Raw genomic sequence first — 10,370 nt, 5'->3', positions numbered from 1 at the left:
TGTGTGTATGCATACACATATATGTATACAATAACAATAATAAAAGGAGCCATGAATTTGAAATATTAGAGAGGGATGTATAGAAAGGTTTGGAGAGCACAACAGGAAGAATGGATGAAACAAGTATAAACTCAAAAATACAAAAAAATAATTTTTTCAAGATGGTTGAAAAATGTAGAGACAAAGACTGGCAGCAGAATAATAAAAAGCAGGTCAGAAATACTTTTTTTATTAAATTGGGTATTTCTTATTTATATTTCAAATGTTATTCCCTTCCCTGGTTTCCTGTCCATTAGCCCCCTAACTCTTCCCCCTCCCCTTCTATAAAGATATTCCCCTCCCCATCCACTCCTCTTTACTGCCCCCCAACAATCAATCCCCTACACTAGGGGTCCAACCTTGGCAGGACCAAGGGCTTCCCCTTCCACTGGTGCCCCAACAAGGCTATTCACTGCTACATATGCAGTTGGAGCCAGGGTCAGTCTTTGGGTAGTGGTTTTAGTCCTTGGAAGCTCTGGTTGGTTGGCATTGTTGTTCTTATAGAGTTGCAAGCTCCTTCAGCTCTTTCAGTCCTTTCTCTAATTCCTCCAACGGGGGTCCTGTTCTCAGTTCAGTGGTTTGCTGCTAGCATTCGCTTCTGTATTTGACATGTTCTGGCTGTGTCTCTCAAGAGAGATCTATATCCAGTTCCTGTCAGCATGCACTTCTTAGCTTCATCCATCTTATCTAGTTTTGGTGGTTGTATATATATGGGTCATATGTGGGGCAGGTTCTGAATAGCCATTCCTTCAGTTTCTGCTCTAAACTTTCCCTCCCTATCCACTTCTATGGATATTTCTGTTCCTCTTTTTAAGAAGGAGTGACGCTCTCGCATCAGACATTTTATAATGAGATATTCAATTATTAAGGAAAGATTCCCTCTCAAGGTGGTGTGCAGGTACTGTGGTATGAGTTATACATAGTGACATGGGACATTTCTCCATTGCCACCTTATTCTCTTCATAAATTAGTGTTCTACCAAATCTTCTTCTGTACTTGTAGCCTGTGAAGCCTGAGAGTTTGACTATCTGTATTTCAGGTATCTTACCTCTCAGCAGTGACTCTGCTTTTCCTCTGACTACTTGGCATCTGCTCCACAGAAACCTAGGATTTTTCTCCCTTATCTATGCATTTAATTAGATTTGGTCTCTTCTTGGTGTCACACAATTTCTGAGTGTTTCTTTCATTTTTTTTATTTTATTTTTCTTCTCCCCTTTCTCTTTCTCTTTCTTTCCTCTTTAAGTTTTATGTTCCTTGCTTAAGTGCTCTAATTCCTCTCCTTTGTCTATGAGTCTTGGTATTCTGTCTGCTATTTGATCCATTCTACATTTGAGGCTGTCTCCTGAGTTTTCTAATTGGACTAAAGAGTTTTATATTTCTATAATCATTCAGTTTGATTTCTCCTCAGTATTTCTACTTTTTATTGAATTTGGTTTTCCAATTCTAGATTGTCTCACTCATTTACACCACTCTTATGTTTGGGCTTCTCGAACACTACTTAGGTATTCATTGTCTTTGAATTATTCTCTTTAGGTTCACTGAGCTGTTTATGTCTTCTTGAAATTCTTTCATGAAGTTTAAGTTCTGTGTCTTGAGATTAATCTAGATCATTTTCATGGAAAAACATTTCCATAGGGATGGTGGATTTTTGTCTTGATCTTTCATATTATTTGTGATTTTGTGTTGAGTCATGGACATGTGGACTTCTTTCATTGGCTGTGTGTCTGTTTCAGCTAGAGCCAGCTGGGCTAATGCATTAGATGTGCCACCTAATCTAAACCTAAGGATGGGAAGGTACAGGCTGGGCTAATCAGTTAGAGCTACAACCATGCTTTCCCTATGTTGGCCAAGTCTGAAGGTCGAGAAGGGCTCAGGCAGGATGTAGTCAGACATTCACCAGGGTATGACATGTGTGGGCCAAGCTGGCCTAGAAGTTGTATACAGCATAAGTAGTATAAAGTCATAGGGACTGTAGAGGGGGACTTGGCTACCTTGGCCCAAGCCCAGCTCTAGGTTGGTGACAGAACAGGGAAAGAATCCATTTTGGGGTACTGGGTGTGAAACCCAGGCTAGAACTGAGAATTTAGGAAGGTATAGGGATGTTACAATCCAGCAGGTGTATTCCCAAGGCTGGAATGGAGCAGAAAACAGGAAGTAAAAAGGAACCATGGCCACAAATAAAATGAAATCATGGCATTTCTAGAAAAATGGAGGCAACTGAGAATTATATTGTTCACAATAAACGAGGATCAGGAAGACAGATAATATATGGTATTACTCCAATGCAGAACTTATATTTAAACTTATTTGTGTGTATGGGTATATATGCATGTATGAAATTAGAAAGTGGATCATGAGAGGGATGGAAGAGTTCTTAAGAGAAGGGCAAAAGTTAGTGGTCTGTATGGGATATGAAAGCAGAACTAGGAACTACTAGCATTAAGAGGATATCCAGTGGGATGGACAGGTGGGGAATGAGGTGGCTCAATGGGAAAGAAGGAGGTACGATGAATGAATTATGATGTATGTAGTGAAAATTTTGGTTTCTTAAAAATATCATAAGAAGTATTATAAGAATATGTTTTTGTTTAATCCTAGGTATGGAATATGAGATTGCTTCAGATTGTCCATAACAGCTGATTTTGATTTGTCTTGTGCTCTAGCAGGGGTATTATTTTGCTAGTTGGAGATGCTTTCTGAAGTTGTTTGATATTTAGAATTCTGAGGAACTTTTCAGAGGGTATTTAACTTTAGGGCCCCAAGCATCAGAGCTGTTGTTGTTGTTATTGTTGATATTGTTGTTTGAATGTTGGTAGATTGATGGTTGGTTGCAGTTTATTCGGTAGTTTTGCTCAAAGAATTGAGAAGAAAAATAGAAATCTTGAGGGTGAAACTCAAATTTGCCCCAAGAAACTTGATGCCCCAATCATCTGGGAGTGGTCTAATCATAGTGTTACCCCTTTCCCTTGTATACATTTTTCTTTCCTAACTAGTATTAGGAGGTTGAAAAGGTAGAAAAGAGTAGAGAAGGGTGGGAGAAAGAAGAACAAAGTTGCAAAAAGACAGCTAAAGACATGTGCATTAAATGCCATAATTTAACACATTGCTGTGTATGTTAATTTAAATAGTAAAGACTGACAGTAAATAAAAATTTAGAATATAATGTATATATTAAGCAATATCAAAAGCATAAATTAAAAAATCAAGAAGTTGGAAATGTGAATATTGGTTTAATAACTAGACTATAGCCACCATGCTTTTATAGACTGTCTTTAAATCTTGACCTATATTGAGATTTTCATTTAATAACTGACCTATCTTCTGGGAAAAGTAGTGTTTGTAAAATACTTCATAAAATATATTTTAAAATAACTCACAAACTATTACTATAACCTAAAAATCTAGTGGTCTTTCATCAAACTTCTTTACATATGCTTAGTTTGGACCATCCTGTCCTCTATTCTCTGCTATTCCATACCTTCTCCCCTAAACCTGTTTAAACTGCTATTGTCCTCTATTCTGCTGGTCCTCTTCTACTTTTAGTTGGTTTGAAAGATCAGTTAATATAGTAAAAATGGCCATCTTACGAAAGGCAATCCCCATCAAAATTCCAACAAAATTCTTCAAAGACATGAAAAGAACAATTGTCAAATACATATGGAAAGGCAAAAACCCCAGAATAGTGAAAACAATCCTTAACAATAAAAGAAATACTGGGGGAACCACCATCCCTGACCTCAAGCTATACTGCAGAGCAATAGTGATTAAAACTGCATGGTATTGATACAGAGAAAGATATGATGATCAATGGAATAGAATTGTAGATCCAGAAATAAAACCACACATAGACATTTGATCTTTGACAAGGAAGCTAAAAATATACAATGGAAGAAAGAACATATCTTCAATAAATGGAGATGGTCTATCTAGCTGTCTGTATGTAGAAATGAAAATAACCATATTTGTCAACTTGCACAAGTCCAAGTGGATCAGAGACTTCAACATAAAATCAGATACACTGAATCTAATAGAAGAGAAAGTAGGAAAGAGCCATGAACTCATTGGCATGGGGGAAAATTTCTTAAACAGAACTCTAATGGCTCATGCTCTAAGATGAAGACTTGATAAATTGGACCTCATGAAACTGGAAAGGTTCTGTTAGCAAAGGACATAGTCAATAAGACAAATTGGCATCCTATATATTGGGAAAAACTTCACTAACCCCACATCAAATAAAGGGCTAATATCCAAAATATTCAAATAAATCAAGAAGCTAACCACCAAAACAAAAACAAAACAAAACAAAAACAAAAACAACACAATCAAAAAATGGAGTATAGAACTAAACAGAGAATTCACAACAGAGGAATCTCAAATGGGTGAGAAGCACTTAAATGCTCTAAGTCCTTATTGATTAGGGAAATGTAAAACAAAGCAACCCTGAGATTCCACCTCACACCAGTCAGAATGGCTAAAGATTAAAACCTCAAGTGACAGCACATGTTGGAAGGCTGTAGAGAAAGAGGAACACTCCTCCATTGCTGGTGCAATTGCAAACTGGTATAACCACTCTGGACACTGGAGCCAGGCAGCATAAACCAGATGATATGAGGCCCTCAACACATATACAGCAGAGGACTGTGAGGTCTGGGTTCAGGAAGAGAAGAAGCAACTAACGCTCAAGACAGTAGAGGCCCAGGGGGTGTGGAGGTCTAGTGGGGTGAGAGGTGAGGTTGTAGGGACATCCTCATGGAGATGGGGTTGAGGAGGTATGGGATGTGGAATAGTTAGAGGTTGGACCAGGAGTGGGATAAAATCTGGAGTATAAAAAAAGATTAAATAAAATTAAAAAATTGATAACATTAAAATAAAAATGAAAGATCATGTTTCCATACAGCTTTTTCTATGTACTCTGTGTTGGTTAACCAGTGCTCTAGTCTCTCATTTCCCCATACCTTACTCCCTATCGTAAACCTTTCTGCTCCCACTATTCACCATTCTACTTCCATTTTCCCTAACTTGTACTGCCCCCTTGCCTTCACGCATTTCTCATCCAATCCTCTGTTTTTCTTCCCAGCTTCCTATTTTTTACTTTCTGCCTTCCACATGTACTCCAATTTATATACACACAAAACAATACAGTCAATGGATGGAACCACATATGAGAGAGAACAGTAGCTTTTCTCCCTCTTGGCCTGGGTGACCTCATTCGATATAATATTTTAAGTATTATTAATTTAGTTGTAAATCTTATGGTTTCTATTTTATTTATAGCTAAGGAATATTCTATAAATATATTCTATATTCATTGTCTATAAACCCTACATTTCCATATCTCCTTCTTAAAGATTCCATCAACCTGATATTACAACACATAGGTCCAAGCTTTCAACATATGGTCTCTCGAGGACACACACACACACACACACACACACACACACACACACACACACAAACAGAGAGAGAGAGAGAGACAGAGACAGAGACAGAGACAGAGACAGAGGGAGACAACAGAGACAGAGACAGACAGAGACAGAGGAGACAGATACAGAGAGAGAGATGGAGAGAAAGACAGAGAGAGAGACACAAATAGAGTCAAACCACACTCTCCTGGTACCAGTTGCTTTCTTTGTGCCTATATTCTGACATCAGAGGCATGGGGAGGTTTTCGTAACTTCTAGGCTACAATATGACTGGCATGTCTCAAGCATCATGTGGCCTTTGTAGTAGTATGGCCAATGCCACAGAGTCTCTCAGGATGAGATATTAAGGAGTGCTTTTCTTGGACAGACTATAGTGCCTGATAAAGCCAGCTATCTGGGAAACGAGACATATTGTCTTTTAAGTAAATTCTAAACTGATACTAGCATAACTTTAATTTTTGGACTGAAAGAATGTTCACAGATTAAAATTGAAGGTTATTTTAACATTTAAGAAAATCTCAAAGATGGTTTTAAAAGGTTTTCTCTATTACAGCAGAGAGATCTCTCTAGCTTTAAAATGCAGGGTAAAAGGATAAAATCTGTATTTTTCCTGGCCTGACCCTCCATGTGGCTTCTCTTAACTCTTGGGTCTAAATCTTATACACTTTCCCCTAAACTCCATTAGCCACAGCTACACAAAACTGCTTTCCATTTTTAGACTTACCCACCATGGAACAGGCACAGAGGGAGTGGTGCAAGTTATTAAAAAAAATTCTGCCTTGGATAGGAATGCCACATTGTAGAGCAGAGAAATTTGGTGGACAGATGGGACCACTTGACATGGCCCTTATGGACAATTTGGAGAGAAAAGAAAGGACTCAGACTATGGTGAATTGTCTTCTAAGTGGTGACCCAATTACAGCCAAAGGCCAATCAATACAGGATCACCGTCCTTTTGGAAGGAAGCCTCTGAGGAATGGATGCTGGAACGTTTCATCTGCTTAAGTCTTTGACATAAAACCGAACAAGTGTCTAGAAAGCTACTTTAAAATATTGCCTATGATATAAACCTAGGAAACTGAGAACATATTTGGGCAACAAAAATAGGATCCAGGCATTCTCAACTGAGAACAAAAATGGATTGAAATTTGCAAGAACCCCCCCCCCTAAATATCAATTGTAGAAACACAGCCTCACAGCCCTATGTACTCAAAAGACAATAACTTTGGCAGCACGGCAAAATCCATTGGGAATTTCCACTATGTACAGAGCAAAGAGAACTATTTTTAAAACTTCCCATCTATGTTTGGCCTCAGGATGTAACGACTTGATAAAAGATAAGGAGTCTCTATGCAACACCTATACTGTCTGCCACCTTTTCCTTATTTTGAGTTTAACAAAACTTTAAACTGTCTCAGCAGTTACTGTCTACTCTCTGTGAAGAGGCTGGCTCCAGGTGGTCAAAGCCAAAAATCATTGCCTCCTCCTATATTCTTTGTACATCAGGAGTCTTAAACTCTAATGGTTCCTCAGGGGTGTAGGCAGTTGATGACCGGGGGATTTGTGGGTAGGGAAGAGAGAGCTGTGTAGGTTCTTATTAATATTTGAGTCTTTTCTAAGCTGGACAGCTGTTATTCATTTCATGCTGACACTGTCTTTGAATATGGACTAGTACTAACAGATTTTATTTTGTATGAATTCTCTTGATTATTAAGCATTGACAGTGATTTCAACCTCTTTATTTATTGTGGTGAAATATATAGTCCTGTATATTTTCATGTACAAGTATTAAGCTTAGTTTTGTGCAGCATAAATCCAGACACTTTGTATCTTGGAAAACACAAACTTTCCCTCAAATTAACCAACTCAGATTCCTACCCTGCCCATCAGTGTCAACTACTAATGTACTTACTGTTTCAATGAGCTTGACTACTTTAGGATGTCTCTGAATTTGATATAGCATTTGTCATTTTGTGACTATCTTGTATCACAGACACAATGTCCTCAAAGTTTATTAATGTTAGTGACACATGTCAAATTCCTTCCTTTAATACTGAAGAAATTTTTATCATATTCTTCTACCACATTTTGTGTATCTGTACATCTGTCTGTATTCATTTGTATGTTTATACTTTTGGCTATTTAGAATAATGGTGTCCCTTCATAATAGACCCAAATAATATAAAGTATCTCAGTGTGACTTTAACCAAGCAAGTAAAAGATCTGTACAATAAGAATTTCAAGACTCTGAAGAAAGAAATTGAAGAAATCCTCAGAAGATGGAAAGATCTCCCATGCTCATGGATTGGCAGGATTAATATAGTAAAACTGGCCATTTTACCAAAAGCAATCTACAGATTCAATGCAATCCCCATCAAAATACGAATCCAATTCTTCAAAGAGTTAGACAGAACAATTTGCAAATTCATCTGGAATAACAAAAACCCAGGATAGCTAAAACTATCCTCAACAATAAAAGGACTTCAGGGGGAATCACTATCACTGAACTCAAGCAGTATTACAGAGAAATAGTGATAAAAACTGCCTGGTATTGGTACAGAGACAGACAGATACACCAATGGAACAGAATTGAAGACCCAGAAATGAACCCACACACCTATGGGCACTTGATTTTTGACAAAGGAGCCAAAACCATCAAATGGAAAACAGATAGCATTTTCAGGAAATGGTGCTGGTTCAACTGGAGGTCAACATGTAGAAGAATGCAGATCGATCCATGCTTTTCACCCTGTACAAAGCTTAAGTCCAAGTGGATCAAGGACCTCCACATCCAACCAGATACACTGAAACTAATAGAAGAAAAACTAGGGCAGCATCTGGAATACATGGGCACTGGAAAAAATTTCCTGAACAAAACACCAATGGCTTATGCTCTAAGTTCAAGAATCGACAAATGGGATCTCATAAAACTGCAAAGCTTCTATAAGGCAAAGGACACTGTGGTTAGGACAAAATGGCAACCAACAGATTGGGAAAAGATCTTTACCAATCCTACAACAGATAGAGGGCTTATATTCAAAATATACAAAGAACTCAAGAAGTTAGACCACAGGGAGACAAATAACCCTATTAAAAATGGGGTTCAGAGCTAAACAAAGAATTCACAGTTGAGGAATGCCGAATGGCTGAGAAACACCTAAAGAAATGTTCAACATCTTTAGTCATAAGGGAAATGCAAATCAAAACAACCCTGAGATTTCACCTCACACCACTGAGAATGGCTAAGATCAAAAACTAAGGTGACAGCAGATGCTGGCGAGGATGCGGAGAAAGAGGAACACTCCTCCATTGTTGGTGGGATTGCAGACTGGTACAACCATTCTGGAAATCAGTCTGGAGATTCCTCAGAAAATTGGACATTGAACTGCCTGAGGATCCAGCTATACCTCTCTTGGGCATATACCCAAAAGACGCCCCAACATATAAAAAAGACACGCACTCCACTATGTTCAAAGCAGCTTTACTTATAATATCCAGAAGCTGAAAGAACCCAGATGCCCTTCAAGAGAGGAATGGATTCAGAAAATGTGGTACATCTACACAATGGAATATTACTCAGCTATCAAAAACAATGACTTTATGAAATTCATAGGCAAAGGCTTGGAACTGGAAAATATCATCCTGAGTGAGGTAGCCCAATCACAGAAAAACACACATGGTATACACTCATTGATAAGTGGCTATTAGCTCAAATGCTTTAATGACCCTAGATGCATAGAACACATGAAACTCAAGATGGATGATCAAAATGTGAATGTTTCACTCCTTCTTTAAAAGGGGAACAAGAATACCCTTGGGAGGGAATAGAGAGGCAAAGATTAAAACAGAGACAGAAGGAACACCCATTCAGAGCCTGCCCCACATGTGGCCCATACATATACAGCCATCCAATTAGACAAGATGGATGAAGCAAAGAAGTGCAGTCTGACAGGAGCCGGATGTAGATCTCTCCTGAGAGACACAGCCAGAATACAGCAAATACAGAGGCGAATGCCAGCAATAAACCACTGAACTGAGAACAGGACCCCCTGTTGAAGGAATCAGAGAAAGAACTGGAAGAGCATGAAGGGGCTTGAGACCCCATATGTACAACAATGCCAAGCAACCAGAGCTTCCAGGGACTAAGCCACTACCTAAAGACTATACATGGACTGACCCTGGACTCTGACCCCATAGGTAGCAATGAATATCCCAGTAAGAGCACCAGTGGAAGGGGAAGCCCTTGGTCCTGCTAAGACTGAACCCCCAGTGAACTATATTGTTGGGGGGAGGGCGGCAATGGGGGGAGGATGGGGAGGGGAACACCCATAAAGGAGGGGAGGGGGAGGGATTCGGGGAATGTTTGCCCGGAAACCAGGAAAGGGAATAACACTCAAAATGTAAATAAGAAATACTCAAGTTAATAAATAAATAAAAAAAGAATAATGATGTCACAAAACAGGGATGCATATCTTTCTTAAAATCCTTTATCTAGTTAATCTTTAGCTTTTATTAAGAGATAGAGTGATGGAATCTGTAAGAAGATATAAGGTGAGTGACTAAAATAATTTGTACTTGAATATTTTTCTGCTTTTTTTCCACTAGAATTTTTCTATAAGACTTTCCTCTATGCCAATGAATATTCTTGGTACTCTTGGTGAAATCATTTGACCATATATGTGAGAGGTTATTCCTGGCCTTTCAAATCCTATTACATTTGATTTTATGTGTATACCATATTGGTTCTTGTAATGTTCTAGATTGCAATGGAGTTTGTCATGTAAGAATTAGTACACTGGAAGCCTGACCTAAATATGGTGGTGTCAAGATGTGGTCAGAGCTTAGTCTATGAGGGAGCTTTTAGATCCTGGGAGACACTGCCCTTGGAAGTTTTTTTGAGGTTCTTTG

This window comes from Rattus norvegicus, chromosome 16 (genome assembly GCF_036323735.1).
Source record: "Rattus norvegicus strain BN/NHsdMcwi chromosome 16, GRCr8, whole genome shotgun sequence".
NCBI classification, from domain to species: Eukaryota; Metazoa; Chordata; class Mammalia; order Rodentia; family Muridae; genus Rattus; species Rattus norvegicus.
This window is presented reverse-complemented; position numbering follows the sequence as displayed.